Source organism: Gopherus flavomarginatus, chromosome 5 (genome assembly GCF_025201925.1).
Source record: "Gopherus flavomarginatus isolate rGopFla2 chromosome 5, rGopFla2.mat.asm, whole genome shotgun sequence".
Taxonomy (NCBI): Eukaryota; Metazoa; Chordata; order Testudines; family Testudinidae; genus Gopherus; species Gopherus flavomarginatus.
Window position 1 is genome coordinate 93,322,842 of NC_066621.1, and position 16,136 is coordinate 93,338,977.

Genomic DNA, 16,136 nt, shown 5'->3' on the forward strand with positions numbered 1-16,136 from the left:
CCCGGCCAGCCTCACCTCAGGCCAGCCAGGAGCACTCACGGGCTGATGGTGACGACGGATAGCAGTCATATTGTACCATCTGCCACCAGGGAGGGGAGAGAAACAGATACTGCTCTTCAGTGCTACAGCATCGCATCTACCACCAGTATTCAGTAGACATAGGGTGACATTGAAAAAAGTCAAGAAATGATTTCTTTCCCTTTTCTTTCACGTGGTGTGGGGAGGGAGTAAATTGACGAGCTATACCCTGAACCACGCCAGACAATGTGTTTGAACCTACAGGCACTGGGAGCTCAGCCAAGAATGCAAATACTTTTCGGAGTCTGCTGTGGACTGTGGGATAGCTGGAGTCCTCAGTACCCCCTCCCTCCCTCCATGAGCGTCCATTTGATTCTTTGGCTTTCCGTTACGCTTGTCACACAGCACTGTGTAGCCTGGAGATTTTTTTCAAACGCTTTGGCATTTCGTCTTCTGTAACGGAGCTCTGATAGAACAGATTTGTCTCCCCATACAGCGATCAGATCCAGTATCTCCCGTACGGTCCATGCTGAAGTCTTTTTGGATTTGGGACTGCATGGCCACCCATGCTGATCAGAGCTCCATGCTGGGCAAACAGGAAATGTTATTCAAAATTTTGTGAGGCTTTTCCTGTTTACCTGGCCACTGCATCTGAGTTCATATTGCTGTCCAGAGCGGTCACAGTGGTGCACTGTGGGATACCGCCCGGAGGCCAATACCATTGATTTGTGACCACACTAACCCTAATCCGATATGGTAATACCGATTTCAGTGCTACTCCTCTCGTTGGGGAGGAGTACAGAAACCAATTTAAAAAGCCCTTTATGTCGATATAAAGGGCCTCGTAGTGTGGACGGGTGTGGCGCTAAATCTGTTTAACGCTGCTAAAATCGGTTTAAATGCGTAGTGTAGACCAGGCCTTAGTGTGAATGAAAGGAATGTTGGAACAGAAGAACTTGAGAGAAAATACCTTTGCTTTGTCTTGAAAATATATCCCATTTTAACTAAATTGTGGGGTCTTTATTTATCTTTCTTTTTATTAATACAAGTAGAGTCCCATAAGCAAAGCATCTGGATTTTATTTTAAACTCTCTTAATGATTTACAAGAATTTTTTTTCAGTTCATGCATGTTATCTCTGAACGTTCTAAAACTAAACCCAAATCACAGCTACCCTCCTCCTTGTTTCCCCCTCCCTCCAGGACCCTCATCTCCAAATGAGGGTGGAGGGTTGGAAGACTTTTCAAGTTAGAAGGGTTTTTTATTTTGTTTTGTTTAAAACAACAGTAATACAATTTTCAGTCACGTGATCTTTCACCCCCACTGACTGTCAGAGTAAAGTTTTCAGCAGACCTGAAATCAGTTTCCAATTTTGTGCCTACAAAAATATTTACGAACTTGGGAAGAGAATTCAAATAGAGACTAACCAGTTAACTGTCTTGAACACACAATATAAGAAGCTGTTGCACAAAATATAGTCCTTGCTGATACTTTTCAATGGATTGTAGACTTAGTTTAACAGTCACCATTCATGATTCTGATCTTGATGGTGGATATAAGGTTGAGCTGAATGGGGGACATAGTTGTGAAGATTTAATTATGGCCTCAAGTAAAATGAATGGAAATGTATCACGTTTTGGGAGCACTACAGAGTAACCTGTAATGATTTTACAGTGAGAAATTAATAAAATTGAGAAGTAGGAATCACGTTTAGTAAGAACTTTTGGAAGCTTTGAGTATAATTAAAGATGAAAAAAATTGAGTTATTTTGGCATTTCCTAATGGGGATGGAAGCACATGTGGGCCATAGAACAGCTCTTTAAATGTATTTGGGCTGCTTTGAATGTACTGGGGCTACTCCACGCAACATTTAGGGCAGACTTCAAAAAATTGGTATGTGAATTTTCTAGTTTAAGCACAAAAACCTGCTTGTCAGGGGCAACGAGTTGTATGGCCCGTGGTGCCCGGGCTCCAGCAATATTCAGGGCCTGGGGCCCGGCTCCACAAATGTTTGGGGCTGGATCTCTCCCCAACCTTATCTGCCACCCCCTTGCACCTCCCCTGAATGTCCCCTGGCCTGTACTTGGTGCTCCCGTGCACCTCCCCAGGTCCCAGAGCGTCCCTGCCTCTCCCCTGCAGATCCACACTAACTCAGCTCTGTTGGCTCCCAGAATCAACTGCTGCCATAGGGTCCTAGTGGCCCCATCCACTAGTGGCAGGGTAGGTTGCCCGGACCCTTCCCTTTTCCGGCGGGACCCTCCACCAGCACAGGGCCCCCCCACCTGCAGTCACCGCTTCTGCCTCATGCTGGGCAATGGGCAGCCCCATCTCTCCTCCTCACCCCCCTGTGAGGCTACAGTGAGGGACAGCAGCAGGGGAAGAGGCACACCTGTGATGGCAGCCCCCGCTCCCCCAGTGATAGGTGCAGACTACGTGGGTTCCCTGGCCAGCTCGCCTCTGCTCCACCTCCTCTCCTGAGCCCCCCGTGTGCCTGCTTTTTCCCCCAGCTCCCAGCACTTGTGCCACAAAACAGCTGTTTCGCGTGGCTGAGAGGGAGGGAGGTTCATGGACCTGAGAGGGGCCCCAGGAGCATGTGAAGTGACGGTGTGAGGTGAATGTGCTGCTGGGGGGGCCCTCCCCCAGAGCTCACTGCTGCCATTGGGGAGAGGGTTGGGGGGAGTCGTCCTCTCTGGCCCCAGCCTCGAGACAGCCTGCCTGCACCCCAAACTCACCCACCACCAGAGCCCTCACCCCTCCAGCACCTCTACCCTCTGCCCTAGCCCTGAGTCATTCCCACACCCCAAACTCTGCAGCCCCAGCCAGAGCCCTCATCCCCCTGCACCCTAACCCGCTGCCCCAGTCCTGAGCCCCCTCCTGCATCATGAACCCCATCCCTCTGCCCTAGCCCTGAGCTCCTTCCCAAACCCCTCATCCCCAGCCCCACCCCACAGCTCTCACCCCTGCGCTCCCTCCCTCCACATCCCCTCCCACCCCCAAACTCTTTCCCAGAGCTTGCATCCCTCACACCCACCTGGAGCCTGTACCCAAACTCTGTCCCAGAGCTTGCACCCCCACCCTCTCCCCACACACACTTTCCTGCCCCCAAACTCCCTCCCAGATCCTACACCCCAGCCCTTCGCATTCCCTCCCGGATCCTGCACCCAAATTCTGTCCTAGAGCCTGCATCCCAGACTCCTCCCACACCCATACTCCCTCCCAGAGCCCAGCCTCTCACCTCTTCTGCAGCCAGACTCCCTCCCAGAGCCTGCCCCTGCACCCCAATTCCCTGCCCCAGCCCAGGGCCTGCACCCCAGACCACCTCCACACACTCAAACTCCCTCCCCGAGCCTTAGGCAGGTGGGGGGTGGGGCGGGTTTTAGGCACCACCAAAATTTCTACAAACCTGTCACCCTGCTTCTTGCCTACGCTTCCCTGTGACAATTGTAAGCTCCTTGGGGAATTTCTTTCTTGTGATCAGGACAATTTGGTGCTGAAATCCCATTGTAATAAAATTTTATTTTATTTTACTTATCAACAAGATTATTGCTCCGCATGAATGACTAGAACTGTGCAAGGCTGATACGGTACGTGGATGAGCAGATGACTGTAATATTATTTGTAGCGTGTTTTTTTTTTTTTTTTTTAAATTTGAGGAGCAACACAATCTAGAGAAATGAGCTCAGGACTTGGAAACAGGAACATCTGAATCCTATTCCTGGCATTGCTACTGACTTATTGTAAAACCTTGAGAAAGTCATTTCACTTCTTTGTATCTCATTTTGTCCATCTATATATGCAGTGTTGCCTAAAGGTTAAATTAGGCCCTGATCTTGCAAATAGTTACACAAGTGCTTAACTTCTTAAGCTTCTTAGCAGTCCCATTGACTTCAGTGGGACTGCGCACAGGAGCATAAATAGTGTTTGGAGGACTGGACCATTAATTTGTACAATATAATGGTGAAGCTGTAAGATGTCAAGGATAAATAATATGATCTTTAAAAATACCTCAGGAAGGAAATAATTTAAACCCACATTAGCCAAAACCTGTTCAACCTCATGTTAAACATAAATAGGTGATATGCTGTTAGAAATCCAAGGTAGAGGATAACTGGTAACATTTCCTGCTTTGTGTGTTATCATTTGGTTCTTGTAGTGCTTGAAAAATAGCTAAGCTCAATGACCCAATGTCTTTTTATCATTACAGGATAGAGAACATAGTTTTAGTCATATTATTCATTTTTTTAATTGAAAATACATACTCTGAAAAACTGGTGAAAGCTAATAGTGATCTGCAAAACTTTTTTGAAGTTTTCTACCACCACTCATACACTGAAGGCTTTCTAATAAATTAACCCAAATGTTTTTCTTCTTAAAGTTTGCTTTTTAGATACACCAGCTGCTGAGAATAGAGGGTTGTATAACTTTATATTCTTTTAAAATAGTGGCATCACATATCCCATGGATATGTTAATTACTGACTGCAATCTGATTGTTCCTAGTCTGCGAGCCTCTCTGCCCCACTCCTCACATATATATTCACACTCTGGGCTGGGAAGTAGTAATGCAACAGCTTTCTCACAACAATGTAGTAGCTTTAACTAAATCAATGTAGTAATGTATAAATAAACTGTGTATGTGAGAATGAGGAAATAGTATTTGTATTTTTTAGCATGCAAGTAACAGTGATGTCAGCATACAGCAGAGCTTGGGTCCCTCTCTCCCTTTTTTTTCACAAAGGAAAGTGGGGAGCTGGTAAGAACTGTGGCTTTTATTTTAAAAAATTGTGAAAACATGGATTTTGACAAATAAAATAGAAGTGGAGCCTCAGACTGAACTTCATAAGCTAAGTAAGAGTACCAACTTGAAAAAACTTTACGGGTCAATTTTGATGTTTATAGGGATAGTTTAGTAACTTGTGATTACTGAACTAATAATGAATCTTCCCGTACAACACAGCTATTGTGGTAAACGCAAGAGCTTGCAAACTGATATCTATGTTCCAGGGCTAATTATGTCTTAATGGAGAATGTTGACTTAAATACAGATGTCTGAGGCCCCAGTGCTGTAAAAGCTTAGGCACCTGTGTAATTATACTTGCATCAATAGTCTACTGACACAAGTTACATATGTACCTAAGATTTTGGAGGATCGTAGCCTAAGCCAACAACTTTGATTTCCTGTTAATCAGACGTGTGTATTGTTTTTGTCTAAGAATATAAGGGTGGGGAGAGCACAAATAATTTCATATAAAAACCTGGAGTAAGTGAGTGGTTTGCTCTCTATCATTCTTTGAGTGGTCATGATACAGATAAATGAATGTCTTCTAGAAACATTTGAACTACTCTGCCACTCTCATGAAGAGCTGGTTGAGGAGCACTCTAGACTGCTAATGTTGATTTCAGTTAGTCTTGGAAGTGCTACAGAGGGCGTAGCTGCACCGATGCAGTGTTTTTAAATGTAGACCTCCCCTCAGGTGTGAGGAGAACTTAACATGGACCTTCTATGAGTCATCTCGATTATCACTTCAAAGGTTTTTTTTTCTCCTGCTGATTGGCCTCTTACAGTTGCCATGGCTGCTTCCACCTTTTCATGTTCTCTGTATGTATAAATATCTTCTTTCTCTGTGTTCCATTCTGTGCATCCGAAGAAGTGGGCTGTAGCTAGGGTGACCAGACGTCCCGATTTTATCGGGACTGTCCCGATATTTGCTTGTTTGTCCCGCTTCCCAACCAATATTAGGTCGGGACACTGGACAAACAAGCAAAGGATCTGGAGCCCGGAAGGGCTCGCGCCGTCCCCCGCCCTGACTCCGTCCCCTCCTTCCCCCATTGGCTCCCTCCCCAAATCCCCGTCTCTTGCCAAGCACGCCATGCCCAGGAGACGCAGGGGAGCCTGGGGCCGGGGTGAGTGAGTCCGGCCTGATCCCGAGCAGGCAGGACGTGGGCGTGGTACCTGGAGGGAGAGTAGGGGATGGCCTGCGGGACCAGGCATCGGCTGTTCTCCTCACCTGGGCAGCGGGACTTGGGAGCAGCCGCTGCTGCTGCTTTCACTGCTGCAGGGGGAGGAAGTGGCCAAGCACATGGCCAGTCGTGCTGTGCCCAGCCCCTGGCCAGTCGCGTCTGGGCTGGCTGCCCAGCTGGTGCGATCCCGTGGCGGAGGCATTGGCAGCCCAGCCCCGTTCATTCCCCTGCGGGACCTAAGCGGGATGAGGGGGGCTGGGGCCGGCGGCCCTCACTCTGGGGCCGCCCGCAGGATTGCACCAGCTGGGCAGCCAGGCCAGACGCAACTGGCCAGGGGCTGGGGGCAGCGTGCGCGCCGGGCTCGGGGGGTCCGTGAGCGCCAGAGCTGCAGCCACCGAGCTTGGCCAGTGGCCGCTTCCTCCCCCCATGGCAGTGGGAGCTGCAGCAGCTGCTGCTCCTGAGTCCTGCTGCCCAGGTGGGGAGAACAGCCCCAGCGGGCCGCCCCCTACTCTCCCTCCAGGTACCGCGCCTGAGTCCTGCCTGCTTGAGGCCAGGCTGGACTCTCACTCACCCCGGCCCCATGCTTCCCTGAGTCTCCTGGGCCTCCCTCCGGTGCTTGCGGAGGGAAGAGAAATCAGGAGTGGGTTTTTTTTGTTTTTTTGTTCTGCTGCCATTTTTTTTCCCTCTGCCCCCGCCCCGCCCCACCTCCCACGTCCTGATATTTGACCTGGGTGATCTGGTCACCCTAGCTGTAGCCCACGAAAGCTTATGCTCAAATTTGTTAGTCACCTTCAGCTCATTTTCCTACTGTGACTATAACGTCTGCATTAATGTATGCATTTGAACTGTAAGAGGAGCAAACGTTATTGGATGACATGGAAACTCAAGTACTTCAGGGTATCCCTCTCTTGTCTTCCCAAAAGAAAAATCTCAAGAATATCTAAGCCTTGAAACTTACCCTTCCCCTCTCCTTTCCCCTTCCCTTCTCCTTTCCCAAAAAGTCAGTCATTTGTCATGGATTTGTGAACCATAGAGAAGCTTCTCACTCCTTTTAAAATTATTTCAGATGGTTGATTCTGGAGGTGTAGTGGGTGGAGCTGCACATTTTTCTCTATGCTGCAGGAAATCTGTTAAAGTAGAACAACTGTATGGGCTTAGCTGAAGAAAATATTGTGCTGATTTTCATGGAAACGTTTTGTGCATTAGCTGCAAAACCAATTTTCTTGGTATTTTTCCATCTTCACTTTTTTCCCCCCTAATGTTAGTCCTTTTTTTTATGTTCAGTACTCATTTTAGCAGTGATTTCTTCTGGTGGTAAATGACAAAGGAATGTACTGGGGATGTGCTGTATCTAATGAGAACAAACCAAAATCTGAAGTGTGACGTTTCCAGTTCTGGTTCGTGCATAGCCAATCATAGCAAACCAGCAACTATTATTTAAAGCGTATGAGCATGTGATAGAGCCCTTCAAACATTGTAGTCAATATATGCAGTGCATCAAAAGATAGAGAAGATAATATTTTGCTGGGTATGTATTCATTTTCTCAAGGCACACTTTAATTTTAATGTCTGAGAATTACAAGAACAATATTTGGAAAAGGCACAGCTGAAAATGATCTGTGTAGGTTACTTATCTATATTTTTGCCAATATAGGATTAGACCCTGTTGTAAATTTGCTAATGTTTTGGCCAGTCTGATTTTACATTTTCAAAATGATTGGGCTTCCACCACGCCTCATAGGAGACTATCCTTTGATCTAATGGATCAGGTTTAAAGTTTATTTCCTGATATTTGGCCAAAATTTTCCTCCTCTTAATTTCATTCCATTACTTCTAATTTTACTTTTTTCTACCACTCAAATCCTTTCTCTACTTGCTTCGTGTTTACACTCTTCTGATATGTGTCCTCTTCAACCTCCTAGATAGTGCTTAACCAAGCTCGTCATATGCAATATTGATATACAGGATGGGCCCAATCCTGCATGTGTGTGAGAGAGAGAGAGAGACAGAGAGATGAGGGCCAGTATCCCAGTACTCGGCATCTCACAGGATTGGGTCCTATATTAGCAAATGTTTACAAATATTTTACCTGCTTATTAATGGATGCTTTTAAATACTAGTTAACTTATTTCTATGTTATTTTCTTAGGAGCTTGAAAATAACATTTTCTACCGCATTATTTTTCTTACGTTTGCCAAACATTACTTCTTTCCTTTCTTTTTTCTTTGTTTTTAAATTTCTCTCTCCTGCCCTTCTCATTAGGAGCGTGTCTTTTTTGTTAAAAGAATCTTGGTTCCCCTTCCTGCAGTCTGACCAAAGTATCCTTTAGCATCCTTTTTTGCCCCTGTGCTACCATCACCTCAAAGGCCCTGTATCATGGCAGCTTGTTCTCTTATATGAACATTGGATCCCTCTGGATGCAGCTGACCAAAACATTTTTTAGCTCTCCTCTTTCCTCTTCCTCCCCCCATAAAACATACCAATTCCTGTCCTCCATGATCACATCGCTGCTATAACGCTTGGGGAGGCTCAGTGAGAAGATTCTTTAAAATATACCCTAATCTTAACTGACTCATCTTATTAGAAATTGTGTGTGTATGGATCTTGAGTCTCTCTTGCCCTCTGCTACAGCTTCTGGTTTGCCTTTTTAAATTTTGATTTGAATAAGATGACTTCTAGACACACTGACATGTAATTTATATTACAACAAAAGAAAACCTTAACTAAAAATTCAAAAGGAGAAACTCAGCTAGGTTGCCACCTATAAGGCTGCTTTTTTCCACCCTCTCATAGTTCTGGGGAGAATGTCTTCAGCCCTCTCCAAAATCGTGATCAAATAAGTGTCTTTTGCAGCATGCCTGGAAGGTCATCAAATTTGGACTATTTTGAACCAAGAGGAAGGAAGTTCCAGTGTCCTGGAGCCTTCATAGAGAATGTCTTTACCAGCAGCTGGCTTTGTGACTGTAGCAGATTTCTGTTTGTTTGTTTTATATACCTTGAAACATTGGTTTATATTTTTGAAGGTACCTTTTGGAAAGAAAAGGGCCAAGTAATTTTTAAAAACAGCTATGATTCTCCATCTCTGCCTCAGAGCTGCTAATGTCTTTCCATGTATTAAAGAGGATTGACTTGAAGTGGCTTGCCAGCCTAGGATATTGTTCCAGAGTTGTGATATCTGCATTTAGATTTCCTGTGCCACTGCAAGTTGGGCTGCCCTATCTCATCCATCTTTGATGAAACCTACAATGATATCATTCTGGAGCAAATAAAGATCGACTGATATTCTGCCCCCTCCCACACAACCACCAAATTTCCCCCAACCCACTAGTAATTTATAAACCCTGTATTTATAAATACAGTATTTGTGTGACATGAATTGCTCTTATCTGCTAGGAAATTACAGACTTTACAACCTGTAAGAACCTTACCCAGTGAAAAATGCACATTCTTGCCCCTTTTGGGTCACAGAGGATTGCCCCTTTTGGGTCACAGAGGATCTTCAGAAGCATTTTTTTTAATTTTTATTTTCCTTGTTCTAAGAACATGAATTTTATATGGGTCAAGACTGAAGTCTTCAAGGTGTGTACTTATGACTCACTCTTTTACATTTGTAATCTTACGAATAATTTTATTTCCCCAAACTAAGCTTCCTAGAATTCTTTTAAAAGTGAAGATATCTGTTAAAGCTTAAAAAAATCAAACCAAAAATAACTTTACTAATTTAGAAAACTGCTGCAAATACCACTAGTTTATATATTATATAGTTATTTTTCATGCTTTTTATACATGAAGTTATTTAAAAACTTACTTCTTTCTAAATATTCTAATTAATTTGATGATATCTGTATTTTACCGAAGTCAATGTATGGTAAGGGTTTAAAGTATTAATCGAACGTGTTAAGAAAATATATTATGTCTTTAAGAAACCGAGATAATTTCACTGACAATAACTATCTGGATTACTAGACCATAAAGTATGTGGTGTTTGAATACATTCCAGTTCTGATATAAATATTGAGCAGTTGATAAGGATCTGATCTTAGATACAGGAAAAAAAAAACTAATTGTGCATTATTTGATGATAAACTGCCTACATATGGTAAACATACACAAATGTTTAGTGGCAGTTAAAGTTGACTCAAACCACAAAAATGATGGGAAAACAAATTAAGGGGTGAATCCCCTGCATTTCTTGCCATTTTCATATTGTCTACAGCACTGCTGATAACACACTTCCATTTCCAGGTACTGAAAAGCAATACGTAGTTCATTTTAATCAAACTTGTACTTTAGTGGAAAATGGCTCAGTGGTTAGGGCACTAGCCTTGGCCTCAGACTTGGGGTTTGGCTCCACTTGCAGCAGTACAGCGCTGGGATTTAAAGATGTCTTCGTACAGCTGTGTAGGGAAAGCGCTGCAGTGTGGCCACACTGACAGTTACCAGGGCTGCAGTGTGGCCACATTTGCAGCATTTGCAGCGCTGTTGGGAGTGGTGCATTGTGGGCAGCTATCCCAGCATTCAAGTGGCTGCAACGTGCTTTTCAAAAGAGGGGGTGGGGTGGAGTGTGACAGGGAGCATGGGGGAGACAGAGAAAGTGGATTTTTGGAGCTGACACTGTGTCAGCTCCCTGCCTTGCAAGTTCCGACCCATTCCCCCACCCTCTCATTCACTAAATGAAAATAGCTCTCTTTTTGTTTTTTTCCTCACAGACCAGATAAGCAGCTGCTCCGAAAGGGACGCCCCCCTCCCCCCCGCCGTGCTGCTTCTCTCCTCAAGCAAACATTCCAAAGGGATCCCCTTGCCTGTCTCTGCTTGAGCAAACAGTAGCTGTGTTTGTTTTTTAGATAAGCAGCTCCAGGAGCCTCCAGTTCACAACAAAACAGAGAGGCATCACAACAAAACAAAGAGTGTTATCCTTACTTAAAAAGTATTATGGGAAGGTTCCAGAGGTCAGTTACAGCGTAGTAAGATTAATCACTGTTTACACTGGCACCCCAGCACTGCAGCACCAGCGCTATACTCTTTATTCCTCTCGTCGAAGTGGAGTACAACCAGCGCTGTAGCCAGGGAGATACAGCACTGTATGTACCTTGCCAGTGTGGACAGGGAGTAAGTTACAGCGCTGTAAAGCCACCACCAGCGCTGTAACTCTGAAGTGTAGCCAAGCCCTTAGCTTTACATCTCAGCTCTGCCACAGACTTCCTGTGTAACTATGGGCAAATCGCTTAGTTTCTCTGTGCCCCATTTCCCCATGTGTAGAATGGGATAATAGCACTTCCCTACTGCACAGGGCAATGGAACAATAAACACATTAAAGATTATGAGGTGCTCATATACTAAGGAGAGCCATATAAATACAAATCATATTAGTGCAAAGTCTTAACAAATCGACAGGCACATCTGACTCTCACACTCCTTACACTTGGGAAGCTAGTCTGCCTTTGCATTGCTGAGGTCCCTGTGCAGGTTTTTGTTAGTTTGCGTAAGTTATTGATAACCAAATACTTCAAGGTATCAGTTTTGTTGAGCATTATTCCTTAATAAAGTAATGCTTAAATATAAAAGAAATCGACAACTGAATCTACATGAGGCATTGCTCCTGCAGCTGGGTCTGCACAGGGCCTTGTTGACTTTTGAGGGGCTCCACATGGATGAAAGGGACCGCTTCTGCAGATTGGTTGCAGGATAAGGACCTGAGTGAGTCAAATAACTATTTAAATTTATTGTGAATTGTAATTGTGTTGCTTGCTAGAAGGCATTCTGTAAATTGTTTTTAACAAGGCATCAGCATCTTGGCTTCTAACTAATCAAAATCAGTCAATAAACATCCTTTAAGCTTATAAACATCCTCTTGGCAGTTGAACTCCAAATATTGTCTGGCACACACAACCTAGCGAGAAGGTGGAGTGAAGGACTGTATCTTATTAAGAGAGGAGTTTGTTTTAAAGCAAACATCCAGCTTCATATTTTTTTAACAGAAAAACAAATGTTTCATACCTTAAATTATGTAACTTAAATAAAAATGGCAAAAACAAAAAGTCCCAAGTTTGTGTCATGTGTGCACTCTTGAGTGTGTGTGTGTACACACACACACACACACACACTCCCTTTATTTATAAACTGCCAACCCTGTAACTTTGAAGTAATATAGTTGTAAAATACACACCAGATTTAATGAATTTAGTTTTTATGGATTTCAGAAATTAGCTTATAAAAGGTCTTTGACCAGTAGTTTCTAGTAGTAAAAGTATAGTCTTCCTTCCACACCTGGCTACAGTTACAATTTTGGCAGTGAATTAATGATTAAGCATAAGTTGAATGGATGACATTTGGACACAATCAATTCATCACATTTAATTGTGAACAGACAGTTTCTGACGAGTATTCCATTAATTCTCCTAATACCCACATTTTTGTTTTATGCTTGTACTATACAGCCAAAAATACTCTTCCATGATGGTAAGTATACAGTTCTTCGTGGGACTATATCTGATTGAGAATACTATAGTTTACATTTGTCTTGTTTAGACTATAAGGTCTGAGAAATTGATAAATGCCTCTTGCACTTCCTGTTTCTGGACTCTGGTCGTCATGGGAAGGAAAAGGTTTGAGGTCATGTCAAATTCAGGTCCCAGGTTCAATGTTGATTATGCTGGTTTGAAGCCATCCTTTCTCTTACTGTGTTTTTTGCTCTTTTGGAATGCTCAGCATTCATGTGCCTGCCTTTTGTATAGTTTTAAGCTGACATTGAAAACCTTTGTTTCCTGTCCTTTTGATGCGAACATCTACAACTGTTTTTCTGATGCTGAAATTAACTGCTGGCCATAATAATTGTATAGCATATCTTTTCCTCCATTGAGCATGCTTAATCAATTTATGATTTGACTGGTTATGTATTAAGATTTGTTTACCACAATAATATTTGTAGCTATAAAAAGATCAGTGGTACGCTTGAATGTTAAAAGCAACAAAAGTGAGGAAAATACCCAATCTGTAAACTCATGTGATCTTAGATGGCATATTTGGATGTATTTAGTTTGCTTTCTGGACATCCCACTGCACTAACATCCCAATCTTCTGTTTAACAAATTTATATTTGTAAACAGCTAACAGGTGATGTGACTAAAAACATGGTAGCCAGTGTACATAAGAGCTTTCCACTAAATTGGGAATTGTAAAAGTTCCGCTTAATAAAATGCCTCAAAATATTGAAAGTCAAGTCTGTCTTTTGAAAAGTAAATCTAACAAAGGTTGTTGGGTTTTTTAAGTGATGAGGCGGAATGACAATGGAGGCCTGTGGGCCCTACTGATGTGACAAAAAGCTTTTTGTCTATTTCCCATACATATTATGTCCAGGTTGGTAGTAATTACAAGTGCAGTTAGTGCCTTTGTGTGATTTGAGGAATGGCATTGATTGAGACCAGAGTAATGAGGAGGCATTGAGAGTTGTAAGGGGGGTGACCCATGAAGAGGATTTCTCTCAGAGAAATTTCTGTAGGCTAAGAGGCTGGAGAACCCTCAGCCTATTTGAAAAAAATTGATGGTGTCATTTCAGGTTCCAGTTAATACAGATGTCTACATCACAGAACCACCAGTAAATTTGTCATAAATTAGCATCCTTAGTTTAGTCACTTGTCCTTAAACTACATCTTCTTTCTGTTACAGATGAATCTTGCTGTTTATTGTTGAGGCACACTGATAGATAATGTGTGGAAACTTACTCCATGTTTGCCTGAGCAATATTCTTTCTTTGGATATGTGGGGGACAACCCCATATTTGTTAAATGGGCTGTATAGATAACCCTGATCCAGTGGTTCCAAACTGGGGTTCGTAAAATGTTACAGGGGGGTCTTGGGAAAACAACCCCTAATGGCAGACAGAGCTGTCCCTAGGGACCCCGGGCAGCACAGGGCCAGCAGCCCAGAGCCCCTGGACTTCCAAGAGCTAAGCAGATCAAAGCAAGCATATCTATCTATGAGGAGATTTAACCTTCAAGACTCCTTATAAGAAATGAAAAGGGAGGTGGATATTTTTTGCTGTTTTTAAAATGAAATAGGCAGCTAGTATTGTTTTTAAAATTATTATGAAGAACAAGTTTAAACTTTGTTGTAACATGCGTCGTTTGCCTGGACTGCTCAAGACCTGAATGCTTGTGTATGAGGAACTCTTTGAGTTGGCTTCTTAAATACCTTCATGCTGTTTCACATCTGATACTCCTTGATGAAACATAGGAGCCTTGTCTTATAACAGGCTTATTCAAAGTGATACAAGCTACGAAAGTGAGATCTTGGAAGAGTGTTGCTGTTTTCATAATGTAATAAAATATTGTAATAATAATAATTAATAATAAATAGTGTGTCGTCAAAAACAAATTTTATATTCCCAAGATCACTGCTTTTATAATTGATACTCAGGTAAAGGAGAAAATCCCTGGAAATATTCATATTTTGGAGAGGTTCATGAGACGACATTTTTAGTGAAAGGGGTTCACAGGTTGTTAAAGTTTAGGAACCACTGCCCTGATCTGACTAGGAATATATAATTTTAAAACTTATTTTTTTCCTCCTATATAATATAGCCCCAGTTTAAAGTAGTTTTAGATGATAGGATTATAGATTTAGAAGAAAACATGCTAGGTTTTAAAAATCCAAGTAATATTTTAAGCCTCAGAAAAACGTCTAATTGTGGAGTGTATCCACAGGGTCACAACTGTTTCATTTACTAGGTGGAGTTCTTACTTGCTTTTGAACTATATACAGTGGTGTACACTTTTATTCAAAATTTATATAAAAATATATAGAATATATTATTATAGAATATAATATATATATAATAGAAGCAATAAATGATAAATTCACAAAAGACCATTCAATTTTTTACCTTCAGAAGCATGAACTGAAGTAATTAGAAGTGACATTTTGCTGATGCTTTCACACAGGATGATAAAGAAAGCCAAATCAAATATGCAGCAATTTTTGTTACAGCCTTTCTATAGGGTCTTTGATAGCTTTTAAAAAATTAACAGTTTCAATGCAAGGAGCTGGGGCAAGATAACGATTTTAATAATTATTAGTCAACCCATAGTACTGTCAAATTGGCATTTGTATTTGGTGGAAGAACATCCAAAATTCTTAGATTAAATATACACCGTTTCTTTAGTTTGGTTTCATCTAGTGAACAATACCCTGTAAAGTCCACTTCAGTATCAGTCAGGTGGATTCGTCTCACAAGTAGAATTTTGGCACCTCTGTTAGTTCCTTCTGCAAGCTTACAAGTTTCTTCCTGCCCTTTACAGCAGCAGGTACCTGTACATGAGCCTTTTTTTAAAGCTTTATTTGATTTTCATCCTCAGCTGAGTAGAATCGTTGAAGGGATCAGAAAATCTGGAGCTCCTCAAGCTCCACAGAGGAAAATAAAATAAGTGGTCTTATTTCAGATGCACTTCTTAGGCTTTCATTGCAGGACCTTAACCCTTGTGTGATACTTCTGAGGGATCTGTCTAGAGACTGCTCTCCACCATCCAGAGATTCCCTCAAGTAGATATTATTCCCTGAAGAGTGGTATTACCCAATACACTTACTGAATCCTGTGGAGATAATATTCGGCTGACCCTTGCAATTTCTAATTGAAGATCAAGGTGACGATGAGGAGAAGGTAGGCTAGTGGCTTCCTCTTTTCCAAGTTGCTGGAGACTGGATATGCCGTCATAGTCTTTCCTTGGAATTTTCTTCGACTTCACAAATTATACCCCATAGTCCTAAATTCCTGAATTATATCCTAAAGGAGAGAGACAAGGTGGGTGAGGTGGTAATATTATTCTGTTTGATCTTATATTTAGCAGTGACTAAGTACCTTTCCCAGACCTGAGGAAAAGCTCTGTGTAGCTTGAAAGCGTCTACTCTCACCAACAGAAGTTGGTCCAATAAAAGATATTACCTCACCCAACTTGTCTCTCTTATATCATGGGACTGACATGGCTACAACATTGCATACATCCTAAAGTAGGAACAGCTGTTTCATCCCACTCAAAGCTCTCTGACCTCTCCAAAGATGTAAGATCGATTGGCGATAGAAGCGATATATATATAAAAGTTGCTATAATTTGTACAGTAATCATCTGAAGTAAAACCTTTTAATCCCGAGTAAATAAATTGTTAC

The 16,136-nt window shown here is 42.4% G+C and overlaps 1 protein-coding gene across 9 annotated transcripts in view; it reads left to right on the forward strand.

The window, feature by feature from the left end:
* The window catches only part of SIPA1L1 (signal induced proliferation associated 1 like 1), a 405,747-nt gene that overhangs the window by 84,958 nt on the left and 304,653 nt on the right, over window positions 1-16,136 (forward strand). The window lies entirely within an intron of this gene.